Here is a 22,205-nt window from a genome sequence, read left to right on the forward strand (position 1 = left end):
GAGAAGATGGAATGAATATATTTTTTCATCTAAACTATCAGTTAATCACATTCTCATTTTTAAAAAAATTATTGTTTTATTTATTTTTGAGAGAGAGACAGAGACAGAGACAGCATGAGCAGAGGAGGGTCAGAGAGAGAGGGAGACACAGAATTTGAAGACAATCTCCAGGTTCTGAGCTAGTTATCAGCACAGAGCCTGACTTGGGGCCCTAACACACAAACTGTGAGATCATAACCTGAGCTCATGAGCCAGACTCTCAACTGACTGAGCCACCCAGGCACCCCTCACCATTCTCGTTTGGCCTGTATTTTTGAAACTTTGCTCTTTATTTTCCCTACAGCTTTCCTCTATAATACCCTTATCTAATTGCTTATATTCTTACTAAAAAATTCATATCACACTCATATCTCTAGTTCAGACTTTTCCCTGATCACTAGACCCATATACCATAGTGCTTATATAACACATCAAATTGGGGCACCTGGTTGGCTCAGTTAGTTGAGCATCTGACGCTTGATTTAAGTTCAGGTCATTACTTCATGGTCATGAGATCGAGCAGTGGAAGTGTGAATGAAGAGAAAACTAATTTGGCCTGAGAAGAGGCGATACTGGAAAAGGCATTTTGAAAACAGAGCTGTAGCCACAGAGTCCGCGGCGAGCCTGTTGAAAGAACCTACAAGTGTATTTCGCAGCATCTTGGGTGGAAATTGGATGTGAAAATGAAGCCAGACTGAGATACTCTAGATGAATATTTTGAATATGATGCAGAGGAGTTCTTGGTCTCTTTGGCCTTGTTAATAACAGAGGGAAGAACCCCTGAATGTTCTGTAAAAGGTCGCACAGAAAGTTTCCATTGCCCTCCAGCACAGTCCTGTTATCTAGTAACTACCAAACATGAATGTAGTGACAAGCTGACTCAGTGCCGCCAAGCCAGGAGAACTAGGTCAGAGGTCTCACTCTTGTGGAAGAATAACCTTCCAATCATGGTGGAAGTGATGTTACTCCCAGATTGCTGCTACAGTGATGATGGGCCCACCACAGATGGAACTGATCTCAATGATCCTGCAATTAAGCAAGATGCGTTGTTATTAGAAAGATGGATATTGGAGCCAGTTCCTCTACAGAGTGGCGATCGATTTATTGAAGAGAAGACTCTTCTATTGGCTGTCCGCTCATTTGTGTTTTTTTCTCAGTTAAGTGCTTGGCTGAGTGTTTCTCATGGTGCTATTCCATGAAATATTCTTTACAGAATCAGTGCTGCTGATGTAGACCTACAGTGGAATTTTTCACAGGCCCCAGTTGAACATGTGTTTCCTGTTCCTAATGTTTCTCACAATGTGGCCTTGAAAGTCAGCGTTCATTCCTTGCCCAGACAATCTAATTATCCAGTTTTGACCTATAGTATTCACACGAATATTGGCCTTTATGAGAAAAGAATTCAAGACCATGAACTTAAAGTCCATCAGCACCGCAATTCTAATGAAGTAGAACAATGTAGTCCGAATAGTTCACAGCGTCTGTGTAGCAAACAACCTTGGACCATGGCACCTGAAAGCATATTGCATGCCAAAAATGGCACAACTCCAGAATATACTGCAGCTGTCAAAAATGTCAAACTGTATCCAGGCACTGGCAGTAAATCTGACTATGGAACATGTCAAGCCAATATTCAGAGCTTCAGTGGTAGAGGAGATAAAAGGTCACATGAAACACCAATGAGAACTTTAAAATCATTTTCAATGATAGATTCCAGGATTTCTAGCCACCAGAGTTCCTGGCAGTCAGTTGGTGGGACAAATCCTTTAATAGGCTCTTTAATTCAGGAGCAACAAGAAGTTATTGCAAGAATTGCTCAACATTTGATTCATTGTGATCCAAGCACTTCACCTATTTCTGGACATCCATTTAATATGCAAGAGTCTAGTTCACTTAATTCAAAACTTTTCCGAGTTTCAAAAGAAAATGAAAATGTGAGAACATATAAAGAAACTTTCTCCATTTCTTTTGGTAGTCCAGAGCTCACCTCCTCAGAAGACACGAGTGAGGGGAAAATTCAAGTAAAACCAGATACTTCTCGAAGTGAAACTGGCAATTCCAGTGGTCTTTATTCTCGTCAGTCTGTTGGTGAGACGAATCCTTTGACTGGCTCTTGACTCCAGGAGCGACAAGATGTTATTGCAAGGATTGCTCAACACTTGGAGCATATTGACCCAATAGCATCACATATACCCCGACAGTCATTCAACATGCATGAGTCCAGTTCGGTTCCCTCTAAAGTGTTTAGGAATACATATGAAGGCAAAACTTTGTGGAAGAAAAACAAGGATGATACCTCTGTTTCCATTTACAATACAAAATTTTCCTTGTTAGAAGACAGTCGTGAAGGGGGAAATTTAATACCTAATAAATCATTTAGTTCTTTTAAATGCAATGGTAAAGTCAAATCCTCTTTGAAACCTCGAGTAAGAAGAAATCTGTATCAGGACAATCCTAGTGAAACCATCCAAAACGTTTCTCAAGAGACACAGAACAAAGCCACTAATTTATTGACTCCCTCAAAAATGCCTCACTGCAAAAAAAAATAATTTAGATTTGACAGTCAGATTGGAAAATACACTTTTTGAGTGTCAATTTAAGGAGCAAGAATTTATCAATGAAATTGATAAAAAGTATTCAAATTGCAACAGTATCAACCAACAGATTTACACAGATAAGTATAAGGAAAAAAGAATAAAAAATGAAAATTGTAATCCAGAATATTTTAACAATCATGAATTTGATAATTCCCCAAAAAATGACTCAAAAATAAAAGCTATGTTGGAAATGTCTGAATATTTGAACAAAAATGAAAGCACATGCTCAAATAAAGACTCAAAAAGGCCTAAGACATGTGAGCAAAACACTCAACTTAATAGTATAGAAAATTATCTCAATAAAGATAAAGAAGTTTGCAAATGAAAAAGCCAGACCTATTAAAAAATGAACAGGATAAGAAAGAAGACATAATTGATGAAAAATCTCAAAACTGTTCTCAGAGAAAGAAAGTAAAAGACTCTTTGTCTACATGTGAGCAACTGAAAAATACAGAGGTGTTGCAGAAGACTATACCACTGAAACATTCAAGTGTCTGGCAGAAACATAATTTTCATTCCTTAGATGGGACTTCAACCAGAGCTTTTCATCCTCGAACTGGATTGCCTCTTCTTTCAAGCCCTGTTCCTCAAAGAAAGACACAATCAAGTTGCTTTGATTTGGATTCTTCATTACTGCATCTGAAAAGCTTATCATCTAGAAGTTCTCGGCCATGTTTAAACACTGAAGATGATCCAGATATTCATGAAAAACCATTTCTGAGTTCTAGTGCTCCACCTATAACAAGTCTTAGTCTCTTAGGAAATTTTGAGGGGTCTGTCTTGAACTACCTTTTAGATCCTCTTAGTATTGTTGATGGTTTTACTGCCGAGGTAGGGGCAAGTGGTATTTTCTGCCCCACACATTTGACCCTTCCAGTTAAAGTGTCATTCTACAGTGCTTCGGATGATAATGTTCCCTCTCCTTATATGAGTGTGATTACTTTAGAGTCCCTTGGTAAAAGGGGTTATCAAGTACCTCCTTCAGGAACAATACAAGTGACCTTATTTAATCCTAATAAGACGGTGGTGAAGATGTTTGTTGTGATATATGACTTAAGAGATATGCCAGCTAATCATCAGACATTCCTATGACAAAGAACTTTTTCTGAACCTGTTAAACAAGAAATGAAGAGAAGTGTTAATAAAGAGAACATCCGACATACAGAAGAACGGTTATTGCGCTACCTCATACATCTGAGGTTCCAGAGTTCTAAATCTGGAAAGATCTACCTCCATAGAGATGTACAGCTCCTGTTCTCTAGAAAGTCAATGGAAGTTGATAGCGGTGCTGCATATGAACTCAAATCTTACACTGAATCGCCAACAAACCCTCAGTTTTCACCAAAATGTTGATAAGGAGTGACAATTTAAAGTATTCGCTCAGTGCCCAAGTTTGAAAGTAAAAATTAGCATAGAACAGAGTGCACCAATTAACAACCAGGAGGGTGGATCCTCTCCTGTTATCCTGGACCAGTTTTTATTAAAGGATTCCTGGAATGAGATCCACATATTCCAAGTAAACTGGAAACACTCATGTCCTAATTCGTTTTGTACTGTTGAAATCACTTCATTGGACGTGTTGCAATAGCAACCCCCCCCCCCCCCGCCCCGGCAGCAGTTAGATTAGTGTTTACACATTTTATTTCTCAGTTATTTAATGTTTAATGTTTTCTTTAATACTCAAGTGATGTTTGTCTCTAGTATTCTAATGTAGCACAAATCCTACGTAAAATCATACTATGTATTTTTGACATTAATGTTGAAATCCAAAACATATGCACACGTCTTTAATTTTATGTGATGTGTTTTAAGTACTATTCATTTAATTTATTGAAAATGAGAATGAAATGTTGAGCTTCTTTAAGATTAATGCACTATGGAAGCATGTGTACTTTTTATATCTCCCAGGTTTAGTTTTTACAGTACCCCATCCAGGTTGCTGTCTGACATACTGGTCCTGTAACAAGCTGTTTTGGCAGTGCAACATGGACTGAGCTGCTTCACATTCCCTTTGCAAGTTCAGATCAAATTGCCCATTCATATTCCTTCTAGAACTCCTTATTCCCAAAACAGTTCTATTTTCCTTAATTACTACTACAGAGGCTTTACATTAAATTGCTGTCCCATGCTAGATAACTTTTGCAAATTGTTAAAGAATATGTACTTTGAAAACAAATTAGTATTTATATTGTAAATATATGCAAAAAAACAAAAAAATAATAAAAATACATATACTGACAATACAACCCTTCTTTTGAAAAATGCATCAACATAATTCTTAGAATAACACCAGGGGTGTCTGGGTGGCTCAGTCTGTTAAGTGCTAGACTCTTGATTTCAGCTCAGGTCATGATCTCACAGTTTGTTAGATTGAACCCCATGTTGGGCTCTGCACTGACAGCAAGGAGCCTGCTTGGGATTCTTTCTCTCCCTCTCTGCCTTTCCTTGCTCACACACACACACACACACACACACACACACACACACTCTCTCTCTCTCTCGCTCTCTCTCCCTCTCTCTCTCTCTCTCTCTCAGAATGAACTTATATATATATATATATATACACATATATGTAATAAATTTAGAACAACACCAAACTCCATAATACAGCCTAATTCTTGTTTACTTAGTCAGTGTCTTTCTACACAAAACTTACCCAAACTCCCAGTACCACAACCACATTAGACTAATTTCAGGAATTCATACAGAATTTCACCACACTGCCTGACAGGCATTTTGCCTATATCTGAAATTCTTTCCTCTCTCTTCTCCATCAACTCTCAAACATTCTTCATAAAAAGCTGAATTTCTAAGGACCTTCTTTAATCTCCATGACAAGGTCAAATATCCCAACGTTATATTCCTCTCCCCAGCACTTACCATTTTTGGTCTTACCTATATCAGTCTTTGAGTGAATATTTGACTAATGTTCTCCACCCTCACCTAACTATAAATTACCTAATGTTTCAATAACTGTTTTTATGTTTCTAGTGCCTATTAAAGTTTCTAACACATAAGAACTACTCAAAATATTATTTGCTGGAAGTAAATTGTTGATATGACACTGGAGAGATAGGCTGCAAAAAACCAGAGGCTCAGACAATGGAGGCCTCATTGGTAAGTCATTGAGAACCAAGGGAAAACTGAAGAATTTTTCTGCTTGGGCGATGATATTGAAAGAGAATCCTCTGAATGTCAAAGGAGTTTATGTGAAGGCTTAAACGCTTCAGAAATAAAATCTTTATGGCAACTATACCCCACAAGCTTTCTTGTAAATCACATCATAACATGACAAAACTACATCTGTATGTTGAGTTGGACACTGTATGTAAACGAATCCAAAGCATTTGTATTATGGTATGTTGGCACTACATTCCAACAAAATGTTTTATTTTATGAGTGCAGTAGTGTTTATATAACCATAAGGATATTTATTAGACTGATTTTCAGACTGCACACTTGAAAACATGAATATTTTAAGGGACAGTAAACACCATGGACTTGGTGTGCCCAAGGAGTAGACACAAAAATAGCCAACAGTTTGTGCTGTGTGTAGTCTGTAAAGGTCTTGGGATTCAGACACTGCTGATTACTGTGTAGGTACTCGGTTTGCAATCAGTTCACTAAAATGCACCGGGTTCGTGTGCTTTCTGATCAACTGATTCTACACTGAAGTTTAGCAAGTGATTCCATGAGAGTCCTAGAATAATTCATTTCATAATCTTGGTGCAGATATTTTGGAAATGATCCCCTCTTATTTTCTTTCTCCTTTAAATTTGGAAATCTATTCCATTTTGACATATATATCCATGAATTCTTGGATTATAGTCTTCAGGAAATAGAAGCTACCAGCATCCACATGCCCAGCTGTAGGGTCTTCTTGGGGACAAGTCTGGTGTCGATGAAGAGAACAAAATTTTTGCTTGAGGGACCAACTGAACTCTCTGTGAGGCCTACTTAATCCATAATTTCATTCGTTATTTGATCTACTTATGCTCCTACTCTGATCAGTATAATACACTGGTGGTTTGGGTCTTCTGAAATTAGTGTCCATTCAGAGCTACTGCCCAGCAACTCCTCAAAAGTTGTATTATTTCTCTTTCCTCAATGCATAGTCATCCAGGTAAATGGTCATAGATCCCTTTGGGGAAGAGTGGGAAAAAGATGACCTATATAATTTCTTTTTCTGTTTTGTTTTTTTTAGTAGAGTACTTTCTCAAAGACTCCACCCTCCACTCTAAATTATAGAGATTCTGGGTATGTAAAATGGCTCAAGTCTGGGAATTGATTGAGGGAACATGATCTTCTGTTTTTAGGATTCAAGTTAGATTTCTGTTCACTCAATCTGGAACCCATCTACTGAAAGGTGGACATTACACATGCTTCAAGCAAAGCAAGGTTAGCCTGTTAAGACAGGAGTGAGAAGGCTACATTTTCTGGCAAAAAAAAGAATTTAGGCTTCCATGTCCCTAGCTTGAGTGGAATCTTCCCATATGTCCCTATTCCAGTTTTTAAGATCTCAATCCTTCTCAACTGGTACCCTCACTTTAACAGAAGACATCTTGCAATGATGAAAATCCAGAACATCCCTCTCCTCAGTCTCTCACAATGTTGCCAGCAGTGATTTCATCCTTAAGTCAATTTCCTTTGAAAATTTCCAGCTATGTCTAAGGTACTTTGCTAGCTTGTCCCTGACATTGTACCTGATAACAAAAACAAGCAGTGCAGACTCCCTCCAACAGAGGGAGCCATTAAACAAACGTGTTCTTAGGGAGACCTTAGAAAATTCCCTCTTCCACTATGGTCTTCTGAGACACTGAGAACAACTATTAACATCAATAACGGATTTATTACAGCTTAGTGATCAGAAAGGAAGAAGAAAACAATTCAATAGATAGACATCTTACAAAAAATTAGAGAATGAGAGAAAATAATTCAACTTGTATCTGTTTTTATTTTTTAACACTGAAAACAAATTGCAGAGGCAAAATTATAAAGGCATGAGCTAACCTGTCTTTAGAGCTCTGGTGATTTCCAGGAATAATAGGAGAGAGAAGAGAGAGGTGTGTGTGTACTTTCTAGGGAATGAGGGTGGGAGGATCCTGGGAGGGGGTTTTATTTAAGGTCTCTGCAGCCAGGCAAGTTGTCCACTGACATTTCTGTAACAAAACTTATACCCAAAAACTGAAAGTTGGGATATAGAAAGGTTCACAATGAAGCCCAGACAGTGCAGTGGACACTCAACAGTGTTCTAACACAACTTTGTGTTCTCTTTTGTCCCTTAAGCAACAGTGTAGGAGGGTGCCCATCTCTCCACACCCTTAATTCAGTGCTTTTTTTTTTTTACATTGTCGAGAGACAGAGACAAAGTGTGAACAGGGGAGGGGCAGAGAGGGAGAGGGAGACATAAAATTGGAAGCAGGCTCCAGGCTCTGAGCTGTCAGCACAGAGCCCAACGAGGGACTCGAACCCATAAACCATGAGTTCATGACCTGAGCCGAAGTTGAATGCTTAACTGACTGAGCCACCACCCAGGTATCCACTCAATTTAGAACTTAATAGACCCTTTCTATGTTGCTATAAAATGTCAACGTTTGCCATTTCAGAGTTACATTATATATTTATATTTTTTTAATAGTTTGTTGTCAAATTGGCTTCCATATAACACCCAGGGCTCTTCCCCACAAGTGCCCTCCTCCATTACCACCACCTCCTTTCCCTTTCTCCCCCTTCATCCCTCAGTTCGATTTCAGTATTCAACAGTCTCTCAGGTTTTGTGTCCCTCTCTCCCCAACTCTCTTTCCCTCCTCCCCTCCCTCTGGTCCTCCATTAGGTTTCTCCTGTTCTCCTGTTAGACCTATGAGTGCAAACATATGGTATCTGTCCTTCTCCACCTGACTTATTTCACTTAGCATGACACCCTTGAGGTCCATCCACTTTCCTACAAATGGCCAGATTTCATTCTTTCTCATTGTCATGTAATACTCCATTGTGTATGTATATACACATGTATATACACATCTTCTTGATCCGTTCATCAGGTGATGGACATTTAGGCTCTTTCCATGTTTTGGCTATTGTTGACAGTGCTGATAGCTATGAACATTGGGGTACATGTGCCCCTATGCATCAGCACTTCTGTATCCCTTGGGTAAATCCCTAGCAGTGCTATTGCTGGTTCATAGGGGAGTTCTACGGATAGTTTTTTGAGGAGCATCCTCACTGTTTTCCAGAGCGGCTGCACCAGTTTACATTCCCACCAACAGTGTAGGAGGGTGCCCTCTCTCCACACCCTCACCAGCATCTATAGTCTCTTGATTTGTTCATTTTAGCCTCTCTGACTGGTGTGAGGTGGTATCCTATATTAATTTGAGTGATAATTTAACACTTTAAATAACTATTCATCTGATTTGGAGACACATTGTCAGTTACTTTTTTTTTCATCTATAAAGAGTTGAAAATTTAAAAAGTCCACCTATTATTAACAATAATGAGTTTATTAATTTATCACTTGCATGTGTTCTACTAAATTAAATCATATCTTTCAAATATCTCTAAGAAAAAAAACTGATTTGACTTTATCGACTGCAGGGGGCCAGCCCACGCACCCCAGTCGAAAGGTCCCTGAGTAGGTGGTTGGTGTTGGCAAACTATCTATAGGAGTGAAGACAGACAACGTGAATGGTGGTAAAACCACACTTTACTAAGAAAGTCAGTGTCTTTTATGCCAGAGGGGATTACACTTTTTTTTTCTTTAATGATTACATAGTTTATGGTCCTTGAAAGAGTAAAAACATGCTCTGGGAAGGATCATTTTTTATCACAGAAGAGAGAACAGCCATGAGAGCATAAGTAAAAAAAACAGGAATGAGGGAGTCTGTCTCTCAAAGAATTGTCTTTTCTTCAAGGCCCTTTAGCAGTTATGTCTGGGCAAGACACTTATTATCCAAAAAGTTCATTTTAAACAGAGGATTGTGTTTGCCCCCAACAGCAGGCAATGAGCTGGGAACAGAAATAATGTAAGGGAAAGCTGGAGTCACTAACTGACCCAAGCTGATTCAAAACTTAAAGGTATATGCCTTTTTGCTTTTGCAAAGGAATGAGAAAATCATAGACAGATTTAACAGAAGCCACATGTGCAGCCCAGGAGGCCAAATGTTGTTTCACAGTCTTTCGACTTGTTTCGCAACCTCCCAAATAGCTCTCCTGCGCCCCGGAGGCATAGCCATCAGCGGTCACTTATATATATTCTCCTGTGCCCCGGAGGCAGTGGCATCAACGGTCGCTCTGCGGGAGGTTTTTTAGCCTACTGGGCCCCAACAACAGACAGATTCAGGAGTCTGTCCGTTAAAGAGGTCTTAAGAGTGACACCTGAGTGGCTCAGGTTGAGCGTCCGACTTCAGCTCAGGTCATAATCTCATGGTTCATGAGTTCGAGCCCTGCAGTTGGGCTCTGTGCTGACAGTTCAGAGACTGAAGCCTGCTACGGTTCTGTGTCTCCCTCTCTCTGCCCTCCCCAGCTCACACTCTGTCTCTCTCTCCCTCTCTCTCAAAATTAACATTAAAATAACTTTTTAAAGATGTCTTAAGATTATCAATAGACTTTGTGTTTTTGTTTGTATTATTTATTGTTTTTGAGACAACTCCAGGATATTTCTTCTATTCGTAGATGTCTGGTTTTGGATTTATGCCAAAGCATCTTCCAGAATAATTTGAGAGTCGGTTACTTAGTACCAAGAGCCTTATTTTACATGCACTGCTTCCTGTCCCTTGAGGAACTACATATTTTGCCTCTCCTGTACTAACCCCAATGCTATGAACAGAGTAGGCATTTGAATGAATTAATTAATAAATGAGTGAATGAAGTAAATACCTTCATTCTTAAGATGCTTGGAAACATTAGTTAAGCTGCCGACTCTTTGTCTAGGAAGCAATTCTATAAGTTCAAAAGATTCAGCTTTATCTCAAGTTTCTATCAGAAGAGTCCTAAGGAGCTCATATGAATAATTGGTCTAGTAATTGAGTCAATTATCAACTTATCACCTTTCTGTCCAAATTTATCATTTACCACCTCTTCTGTTATACTGGAGATGGCCTGCATATCCTTCTGCTCTGCCAGCTGGCACGGCATTAACTTTTGTCAGTTGAAGGAATGGAAGAAGGAGTTTCTCTTTCTGGTTCCAGTGTACTTTGTTTACCAGGCTGTTGCACAGTTGGGTTGCCTGCAGTACCCAATGGCCAGCTGATGTAGCCTCTGCTCCCTGGGAAACTTTGAGTCACACCATGTCAGGGGCCTTCATAACTGAGTGGTCGCAGCAGGGCAGCTCAGACAGTGAGCTTCTCCTCACATATGCTCCGGTGGCCCTGGACTGAGGCCCAATTGTAGCACCTTCCTGTGGATACTTTAGAGGGAAGATTTTCAGATTTCTGCTGATGTGGCACCTCAGTTAGCATCTCAGTCATCTGCTGAGCTATGCTGGTGTCCTCTGCCGAGGCCAGGATTTTAGTCTGTGGTGTGATATGGGAGAAACATCTTCTTTCAGTGTTCTGTCTCAGCCCAAGTGCTAGTTGCTGTCCTCTGTGTCTGATATTGTATTCTTTAGAGTTTTCTTTACCTCCTTTTAACCAATGCCCTGTAACATTTATCCTCTATTAATAACTTTTTATATTAAACTTTCCAGTTCAAATTATTGTGGGATCTAGTCCCTTGATTAGAATTTGATTGATATAAGAATGTAGTTCATTCAACATAACTTTTACTTGATCCATTTTTGTCACCTCCAGTACTTCTTGAAATTTCCTTCTGATTGAGTGGTATTCAAATTTTTTAGGTAATGGAATCCTGTTTAGAGACAAAATCCCATGTGGAATACCAACAGGGATAACTCATAAAAGATAGAAAGGCTTTGATTTAAGTGGGGTTAGATCAAAAGAGGCCCCAGGTATGACTTCTCCTCCTCTTCCTTGCTCTCTGCCCTTGGTGGTCTTGAAACGTCTCTTGGGAACATGAAAGATTCTCGGGATACTGTCTTAGTCTGTTAGAACTGCTGTAACAAAATGCCATAGATTGAGTAGCTTATAAATAACAGAAATTTAGTTCTCATAATTCTGGAGGTTGTAAGCCCAGACCGGGTGCCAACTTAGTTGAGGGAGAGACCACATCCAGACTTTACACTTCCAGTTGTGCCCCCACATGGTGGAAAGAGTCAGGAGCTCTATGGGGTCTCTTTTTCAAGGCACTAATTCCAATCATGAGCCCTCCCCCCTCTAGAACTAATCATTTCCCAAAGCCCCCATCTTTTGATACCATCACATTGGGTGTTAGGATTTCAACATACAAGTTTGGGGGGCTACAAACATTCAGATTATAGCACACAACTTGAGAAACATCTCTGAATTATCTTACAAACAGTAAAATAAAACCCTTCCTCCAAATTTTTCAAATTATATTGGCATCTTCATTATCACTAGTATACACTGTATGGATATCCACTGTATGGATATGGATTTATTCAAGAAATAAAATAATGTCCTTTTAGATTGATCCAATTATCTAATCCTAGAGCAATAAGATATAAGAGACAGAACTTAAGGATCTCTGAAGGCAATGCCCTTATTTCTGTTAAACTGGAGTTGACTCAAAATGAGAGAATGTGATAGAGGAAGATTGAATATTCAAAGGAAATACATTTTTAACCTCATTGCTGAATATTTAAAAACATAAACTTCTGCTTTCACTTCTTGCATGAAAGACTCAGAAACTGCCAACTTCTCTGAGAAGTTTTTATTCTTACTGGGGCAGAAAAGGAAACAGAGAGGTAGCTTCTTTTTTCGTAGAGGTCTGTTCAGTCTATAGTAGACCTATCTTCTCATCAGTTCTCAGACTTAAAAGTCCTCATCTTAAATCTGCACACTAACTTAACATTGTATTCTTTAATTCAGAGAATGATTGAATATGAGCAGCACTGTAGAGGTCTCATTCTATAGCATTAGGCTCCTAGGGTTGCCTCCAACACAACCCATCAATATTTTGAAATAAAGTGGAATAGAATTATTTGTCTTTACAATTACTTGCTTTCCTGAGATTAACATACTATATATCTGGTTTCCAAAGAGTATGAATAGGGCTACAATGTAGTGATAATACAGTACAGATTTTGCTGTTCTGGAAGAATTTCATAGAAGGGGGAGTATAAAATAAATAAAGAATGCCATAAAAATAAGATCGCATTCTTGTGAGTTTTCCATGTAACTGATACATTCTGGAAACAATAAATAACCAAATTTCATGTTTTCAATCATCCACAAAAAAAAAAAAAAAACAAAGAAAACACTTCTTCCCAGTCCCTGTTATAAAGAAAACTATAATAGAAAGGCTCATGTACTGTAATTCTTAGACCATGCATTGATTGTTTCCAACTTGATACCACACATTTGAAAGATGATAATATAATTTTTTGAGTATATGGAAAACTAAAACCAATGAGCTTTAAGTTATTGAATACAGAAGTTCAAATTGCCAATTGAGTTGGAATTTGAGAATGTGACAGAACAAAATTGACAACTCAAACTTCTATAGATGTCAGGAAGTCATGTGAGTGTGGAAGTTTTAGTGAAGACCATGGCAAATCAAAGAATACATGCCCCACATTAGTGCCTGCACATAGAATTAAGTATGACTGAGCCTCCATTCAAAGATTGCCTTAAAATTGGTCACAAGTGGAACCCAGACATGTGTGTTTTAAAATCAAAGTGCTTCTGTAGCCAAGAATGCTTTCCCCAACAAGGATGTCATTCAAAATAGAGAGATAAAGAGTTTCCCAGACAAAAATCAAAAGAGTTCGTGACCACTAAACCAGCCATGCAAGAAATTTTAAGGAGGGGAGGGAACTCTTTGAGTGGAGAAAAATCAAACAAAACGAAAAAGACTGAAAACAACAAAGACTAGAAAGGACCAGAGAGCATTACTAGAAATACTAACCCTACAGGCAACATAATGGCACTAAATTCATATCTTTCAATATTCACTCTAAATGTAAGTGGACTAAATGCTCCAATCAAAAGACATGGGTGATCAGAATGGATTAGAAATCAACAACCATCTATATGCTATTTACACAAGACTCATTTTAGACCTGAAGGCTCTTACAGATTGAAAGTAAGGGAATGGAGAACCATCTATCATGCTAATGGTCATTAAAAGAAAGCTGGAGTAGCCATACTTATATCACACAACTATATTTTAAAATAAAGATTGTAAAAAGAGATGAAGAAGGGCATTGTATTATAATTAAGGGGTCAATCCACCAAAAATATCTAACTGTTGTATTTATGCCCCCGAGGAGAATACCCAAATATATAAATCAATGAAGACAAACATATAAAAAACCTCACTGATAATACCATAATAGCAGGGGACTTCGGCACCCTACTTACATCAATAGACAGATCATGTAAGTAGAGAATCAACAAGGAAACAATGGCTTTGAATAACACACTGAACCAAATATACTTAACAGATATTCAGAACATTTCATCCTAAAATAGCAGAATACACATTCTTCTCAAGTGCACATGGAACACTCCAGAATAGATTACATACTGGGTAACAAATCAGCCCTCAACAATTATGTAAAGGTCAAGATCTTACTTTACATATTTTCAGACCACAACACTATGAAACTCAAAATCAACCAAAAGAAAAAATTTGGAAAGACCAGGAATACTTGGCAATTAAAGAAAATGCCACTAAAGAATGAATGAGTTAACCAAGAAATTAAAGAAGAAATTTAAAAGTACATGGAAGTCAATAAAAATGAAAACACAACACCCAAAACTTTGGGGAGGCCACAAAGGCATTCATTAAAGGGAAGTATATAGCAACCCAGGACTTCCTAAAGAAGGAAAAAAAGGACTCAGACACACAACCCAACATTACACCTCAAAAAGCTGGAAAAAGAACAGCAAAGAAAGTCCAAAACCCCCAGAAGAAGGGAAATAATAAAGAATAAAGAAAAAATCAATAATATAGAAATTAAAAAAAAAAAAAACAGTAGAGAAGATCAACCAGAAACGGGTCTTTGAAAGAATTAACAGTTTTTGGTGCAATTGTAAATGGGATCAATTCCTTGATTTCTCTTTCTGCTGCTTCATTATTGCCTTATAGAAAAACAACCAATTTCTGTACATTAATTTTTATATCCTGTGACTTTGTTGAATTTATGGGCCAGTTCTAGTAGTTTTTTAGCAGAACCTTATGGGTTTTCTACATAGAGTATCATGTAGTCTGTGAAGAGTGAAAGTTTGACTTCCTCCTTGCTGACTTGGATGCCTTTTATCTCTTTTTGTTGTCTGATTGCTGATGCTAGGACTTTTAACACTATGTTGAATAACAGTGGAGAGTGGACATCCTTGCCATGTTCCCGACCATCGTGGAAAGCTCTCAGTTTTTCCCTATTGAAGATGATATTAGCAGTGGGTCTTTTGTGTATGACCTTTATGATGTTGAGGTATGTTACATCTATCCATTCTTTATTGAGAGTTTTATCAAGAATGGATGCTGTATCTTCTCAAATACTTCTTCTGCATCTATTGAGAGGATGATATGGTTCTTATCCTTTCTTTTTATTAATGTAGTGTATCACAACATTGATTGATTTGCAAATATTGAACCACCATCAAAATCCTAAGGGAGAAAATAGGCAACAACCTCTCTGACCTTGGCTGCAGCAACTTTTTACTTGACACATCTCCTACGGCAAGGGAAATAAAGGCAAAAATGAACTGTGGGACCTCATTGATATAAAAAGCTTCTGCACAGCAAAGAAAATAATCAGCACAACTAAAAGGAAACTGAAAGAATGGGAGAAGATATTTGCAAATGACATATTGGATAAAGGGTTAGTATCCAAAATCTGAAGAACTTATCAAACTCAATACCCCAAAAAAACAAATAGTACAGTGAAGAAATGGGCAAAAGACATGAATAGGCACTTTTCCAAAGAAGACATCCAGATAGCTAACAGACACATGAAAAGATGCTAAACATCACTCATCATCAGGGAAATATAAATCAAAACTGCACTGAGATACCACTTCACACCTGTCAGAATGGCTAAAATTAACAACTGAGAAAAAAGATGTCAAAGATGCAGAGAAAGAGAAATCCTTTTGCACTATTGTTAGGAAGAAAAACTAGTGCAGCCACTTTGAAAAACAGTATGGAGATTCCTCAAAAAATCAAAAATAGAACTACCCTGCAACCTAGCAATTATACTACTAGGTCTTTTTCCAAAGAATATAGGAGTGCTGATTTGAAGAGGCACATGAATCCCAATATTTATATCAGCACTATCAACAATAGCCAAAATATAGAAGGATCCCAAATGTCCATTGACTGATGAATGGATAAAGAAGATTTGGTGTTATATACAACAGAATATTACTCAGTGATCAAAAAGAATGAAATCTTGCCATTTGTAACAACATGGATAGAGCTAGAGTGTATTATTGTAAGTGAAATCAGAGAAAGATAAATATTATATGATTTTAATCATATGTGGAATTTAAGAATCAAAACAGATGAACATAAGGGAAAGGAAGCAAAAGTAAGATTAAAAAAACAGAAAAGGAGACAAACCATGAGACTTTTTTTGTATTTTTTTTTTACATTTTCTTTATTTTTGAGAGAGAGAGCTTGAACAGGGGAAGGACATAGAGAGAAAGAGACACAGATTCCAAAGCAGGCTCCAGCCTCTGAGCTAGCAGTCAGCACAGAGCCCAAGGCGGGGCTCAAACCCACAAACCATGAGACCATGACCTGAGCCAAAGTCGGATGCTCAGCTGACTGAGCCACCCAGGCACCCCCATAAGAGACTCTTAAATGCAGAGAACAAACTGAGGGCTTCTGGACAGGTGTTGGGTGGAGGGATAGGGTAATTGGCAATGGGCATTAAGGAGGGCACTTGTTGGGATGACCACTGGTTGTTATATGTAAGTGATGAATCACTAAATTCTATTTCTGAAATCGTTATTACACTACATGTTAACTAAGTTGGATTTAAGTTTAAAACAAATTAAAAATAAATAAAAGCAAAATACCAATTTTAAAATAAAGTAATAAAATAATAAATAAAATAAAATAAAATAAATAATGCATCTGATTTGAGAACCCTTTTCCCCTTTCATTCTAGGGCTCAGCTCTCACAAAAGTTGTTTGTAAAATTTTGGCCTGATGAAAATATATTCCAGTACTACAGGAAACCTAGCTTTTGCGGTAATAGCTTTTGATGGTTCAAACATCATTTAATATTACAAAATGCTTTTCTGAAACATTGTTTTGCAAACAAAGGAAGTATAAAGGCTGAATCCCATCCATAGGTCCCCTGGTTGTAACGTCTGAAATGGAGACTTCCTCAAGCAGATCGAAAATATTCAAAAGGGAATTGATTTTTGAAGAGAAATGCAATGGAAAAAAACCATGAGTTTGGAAATCAGACAACCTTTTTTTAGGTGTGTCAAACTGAGTTGCTTAATCATTTGGTTCCTGTTCTCTAAAATGCATACAGTAAAAAATATTTGCTCTCTAGAAAACAGAATTTGCATGATGATCAGCTTTTTAGTGGAAAGCATATTGTATTTTTCTGAAACGTTGACTTTTTTTTGGTTTGGGGTTACATGCCACACTTTTGACTTCAAACTTTCTTCCTTTTTGGAAAAGAGGAAGATGTAAAAAAAGAAAACAAAAACAAGAAAATGAGAAATGAAAGGAAAAGAAAAGAATAAAAGAGAAAAGAAAAGGAAAAAGAAAACACAGATGCAAGAATCTTCTCATTGTTATGCAAGCCCTATCATCACTTGGACCATCTTTTCCTTCTAATATTACCACTTCTCAATGTAAACCTACACTCCAGCTGGGCCAGTCATCTCTCGGTTAATTAAAAAAGACATAGCCATAGTTATTCCAAAAGTAAGGGGCTCTGGTATCTGCCTAGGTCTAGATTGGAAGAGCAATTGTTCCAGAGAAGGGGAGAAATTGTGATTCATGAACAGGTGACCATGCAGGAAATCTGCTCCCTGCAGGAAAAGTAGAAATGAGGTAGCAAAGTAAAACTGAAACACCAAATGAAGGCCCCACTGCACCAGAACATTCATCCTATCCTGTCCCTCCAAAATGTATATTAGTGCCTGAATTTGGGGATACTAAGGTAGCAATGGAAACAGCTTCTGGAAAAGGAAAAGACATTCATCTGTTATAGCATTAGCCTAGGGTCAAGGTATGAAGAGTGATGGAAATAACAAGAATAACATGCTGGTTACTTTCTCATGAAGGACTCAACTGTCTGTATTTTCTATTCCTTAAGTGTAAATTATCTGGTAGAATGTCAGCTGATGCAAATTCTCTTGTATAGATAGCCCCTCTCCCTCTGACAATGATCCAAGATTCATATGCCCCAGGCTCGCATCTCCAATCATAAAAACAGAAGATTGGATCTTGGGTTACCTAGAGGTCAATGCTATCAGGTAAGGAATGCACAGCCCCGGTACTAAAGAGGTAACATTGCCTTCCATTGTCCTTTTATAATGAGAAAATAAAAACATTAAAAATTAAAATTAAACTAGTTTTTTGTCTGTTTAAAAATATATCAATCAAGCAATCTAGTGGCAGTTAGTGAATTAGTAGGCAGCCCTCCAAACATCAAATGCCTTAAAGAATACTGAATTAAATAAATTTGATACTAAAAGAAAAAATAAACGATTTCACATCCCATATAAGAGGTTTGAAATGCAGTGTAGTAGATCTTAACTTTACAAAATTGCAAGTGAGACATGTTGATTCTTCATTGTTGTCCATAGCAATGGAGGTTTTTACTTGTATTTTATTTCATTTTTTAAATATAATTTATGGTCAAGTTAGCTAAAACACAGAATATAAGGTGTGTTCTTGGCTTCAGGAGTAGATTCCCGTGATTCATCACTTACATATAATACCCAGTGCTCATCCCAAAACGTGCCTTCCTCAATGTCCATCACCTGTAGTGTGGAAAATGGGTATGGGTTGACTCTTAAATGTAAAAGTTAAAGTTACTTAGAAAAATTTCAGATGTACAAGTAATAATTCTACATTAATAAGTAAATTTATAAATATGTTTTATGGAAACAAAGTTATGAATATTCTATCACAATGAAAATGCTATATTTGTTATATTGCAAAGTGGTTATCGAATTTTGTCAGTGAGGATTCAACTTTCATTATTTGCTATTGCTTTGGAACTATCCACAGAACTCATAAACACAAAGTTAATAATAAAACATTTGCTCTTCCTAGCAGTTGGTTCAATTTATTTATAGAGAGGTGCTCAATTTGTGCAAAAAATTGAACTGAATTGAATTGTCATTGAGTGGAGATTAGCTTTGGCAGGAACATGGGTTTCACATAGAAAAAGGACTTCATATTGTCTAATAAATCAAGAGAACAAGGAGAAGCAGACAAAAGAATAAGTCTTTGCAGTATATTAGGGAAAAGGTACAAAGAATTTTCTTCTAAAAGTGAAGCAAAGTTTTTGGGAAAAAATGTTACTTATAAAATGCTGTGAATAATATGACATTCCTATATAAAAATTTTATCCCCACTCCATATATATTCTTACTCCATAAACTATTTGTGTGTACATTTGACTCTTGAACAAATGGCAGGGTCAGGGACATGGACCTACCTACCACACAGTCAAAAATCTAGTTAATTTTTGACCCCCACCAAACCCAACTACTAATAGTCAACTTTGATCAGAAGCCTACTGATAACATAAATAGTTGATTAACACACATTTTATATATGTATTATGTACTTTATTCTCAAAATTACACAAGCTAGAGAAAAGAAAATGTTATTTAGAAAATCATAAGAGAAAATACATTTAGAGTACTCTACTGTATTTATCCAAAAAATTCTGCATCTAAGCATACCCACACAGTTGCAACATGTGTTGTTCAAAAGTTAACTATGCTCTTTTCCATATCCAAAGCTTCTATTGACTCCTACATATGGACAATGTTAAGCCTTTAGCTTTACTTATATCTCTTCCCTAAAATCTGGAATATTGTATACCAATGTCTATTAGACAACTTTACCTAGATGTTCAGAGCAACTTTAATATCGTCATGCCCCCAAATAAACTACTATTCACAAATATGTTTCTTATTTTCCTCTTTTTTCTTTTCCTTCCTTCCTTCCTTCCTTCCTTCCTTCCTTCCTTCCTTCCTTTCTTTCTTGAGAAAGAGGGAGACAGAATTCCAAGCAGATTCCTCACTGTCAGCACAGAGCCCAATGTGGGATCTGAACTCATGAACCTGGGGAACATGACTTGAGCTAAAATCTAATGTTTAACTGATTGAGACACCCAGGCACCCCTATGTTTTGTATTTCTTTCTTTCTTTTAAAAAATTAATGTTTATTTATTTTTGAGATGTTTATTTATATTTGAGAGAGTATTTATTTCTGAGTGAGGGAGGAGCAGAAAGAGGAGACACAGAACCTGAAGCAGGCTCCAGGCTCTGAACTGTCAGCACAGAGCCTGATGTGGCATTCAAATCCACAAAGCTGAGCTGAAGTCAGTCACTTAACCAACTGAGCCACTCAGGTGCCCCTGTATTTCTGATCTTAGCTGTAGCAAATGAAAACCACTAGCCACTAGAAAACCACTAACCAATAGAAAATAGTTTTGACCCTAGAAAACACTGCAATCTAAAGATTACTGATGTTATTATGCCACTCCTACCCCAGACTGACCTCCCCACTTTCAGTGTTCTGTGCATAAATAGCTCCCTACTCAAGGTTTGACTAGGGTGCATCTAACTGGACATAGCCCACATGCCCTTTAGTATCCTAAGTTCCAGGGGAGGCTGGAAAAGTGAACAGCTCTTGTAGCTTCCACGGAGAAGAAGAGCTAGAGCTTGCCTACCATCTGGACTCATGTGGCAAAGACTGCTTCAGCAAAGAAAAGTGACTCAGTTGCTCCGCATCTGAAATATTGACAAATAAATACCCATTACACCATATTCGTCCAGTCATCCAAGTCAAATGCCTGCAAGTTATCCTACAATTACCTATCTCCTCATATAAACATTCGATGACAAGTATCTTTCTATTTAATCTTTTTTTTTAAGTTTATGTATTTCTTTTGAGAAAAAGATGGGAAGAGAGAGAAAGTCCGAAGCAGGCTGTGTGCTGTCAGCAGTGAGCCTGACATGGGGCTCCATCTCACGAACTGTGAGATTATAACCTGAAACAAGATCAAAAGCCAGACACTCAATTGACTATGCCATCTTGGCGCCCCATATGGGATGTATCTTGATGGCAACAAAGAAAAATGGAACAGAGGACCTTAGCATGACATTAAAGAGAGTAAAGAGAAAGACAAATTTTAAAATAAAGGCATACTAAAGAAATATATTTTAAAATACAGGGATAAGTAGTGAGATGAGTCCAGGTCATAAGGCTACCAACAACTGACAAAGATCTCTCACATGAAGGTTTCTAGGAGTCTGGCGAAAGAAACAGCATAGAAAAGTGAAAAAACAGATATATAAACAGACATAAACACACCCACACTTCCAGATATGGAACAATGGTTCATATGTTTCTTGAAACTTAAGACCTTATTTTATAATGTATATTTCAATATAGTTTTTTTGCCCTTAAAAAAATGACAGGGTATCTGGTTGGCTCAGTAGATTGAGTGTCTGACTCTTTAATTTCATATCAGGTATTGATCTCACGATTCATGGCATCAAGCCCACATCGGGCTTTGTGCTGGCAGCACAGAGCCACCTTGGGCTTCTCTTCCATCCACTTACACTCTCTTTGTCTCCCTCTCTCAAAATAAAAATAAATCTTCTTAAAATTTAATAAAAAAATTTTTAAGAGTTTATTGTCAAATTGGTTTCCATACAACATCCAGTGCTCTTCCCCACAAGTGCCCTCCTCCATCACCACCACCTCTTTTCCCCCCTCCCCCTTTCCCTTCAACCCTCAGTTCATTTTCAGCATTCAATAGTCTCTCAAGTTTTGCAACCCTCTCTCTCCCCAACTCTCTTTCCCTCTTCCCCTCTCCCTGTTAGACCTCTGAGTGCAAACATATTGTTTCTGTCCTTCTCTGCCTGACTTATTTCCCTTAGCATGACACCCTCAAGGTCCATCCACTTTCTTAGAAATGGCCATATGTCATTCTTTCTCATTGCCATGTAGTACTCCATCGTGTATATATACCACATCTTCTTGATCCACTCATCAGGTCATGGACATTTAGGCTCTTTCCATGTTTTGCTATTGTTGACAGTGCTGCTATGAACATTGGGGTACATGTGCTCCTATGCATCAGCATTTCTGTATCTCTTGGGTAAATCCCTAGCAGTGTTATTGCTGGGTCATAAGGGAGTTCTATGGATAGTTTTTTGAGGAACCTCCATACTGTTTTCCAGAGCGGCTGCACCAGTTTACACCTCCCACCAACAGTGTAGGAGGGTGCCCATCTCTCCACACCCTCACCAGCATCTATAGTCTCTTGATTTG

General features: G+C 37.7%; 1 pseudogene; it reads left to right on the plus strand.

The window, feature by feature from the left end:
• The first annotated feature begins 722 nt into the window (after nt 1–722).
• Nucleotides 723–3,989, plus strand: LOC115304765 (annotated as a pseudogene).
• The last annotated feature ends 18,216 nt before the right edge of the window (nt 3,990–22,205 follow it).

The sequence above is a fragment of the Suricata suricatta genome, chromosome 10, assembly GCF_006229205.1.
Source record: "Suricata suricatta isolate VVHF042 chromosome 10, meerkat_22Aug2017_6uvM2_HiC, whole genome shotgun sequence".
NCBI lineage: Eukaryota > Metazoa > Chordata > Mammalia > Carnivora > Herpestidae > Suricata > Suricata suricatta.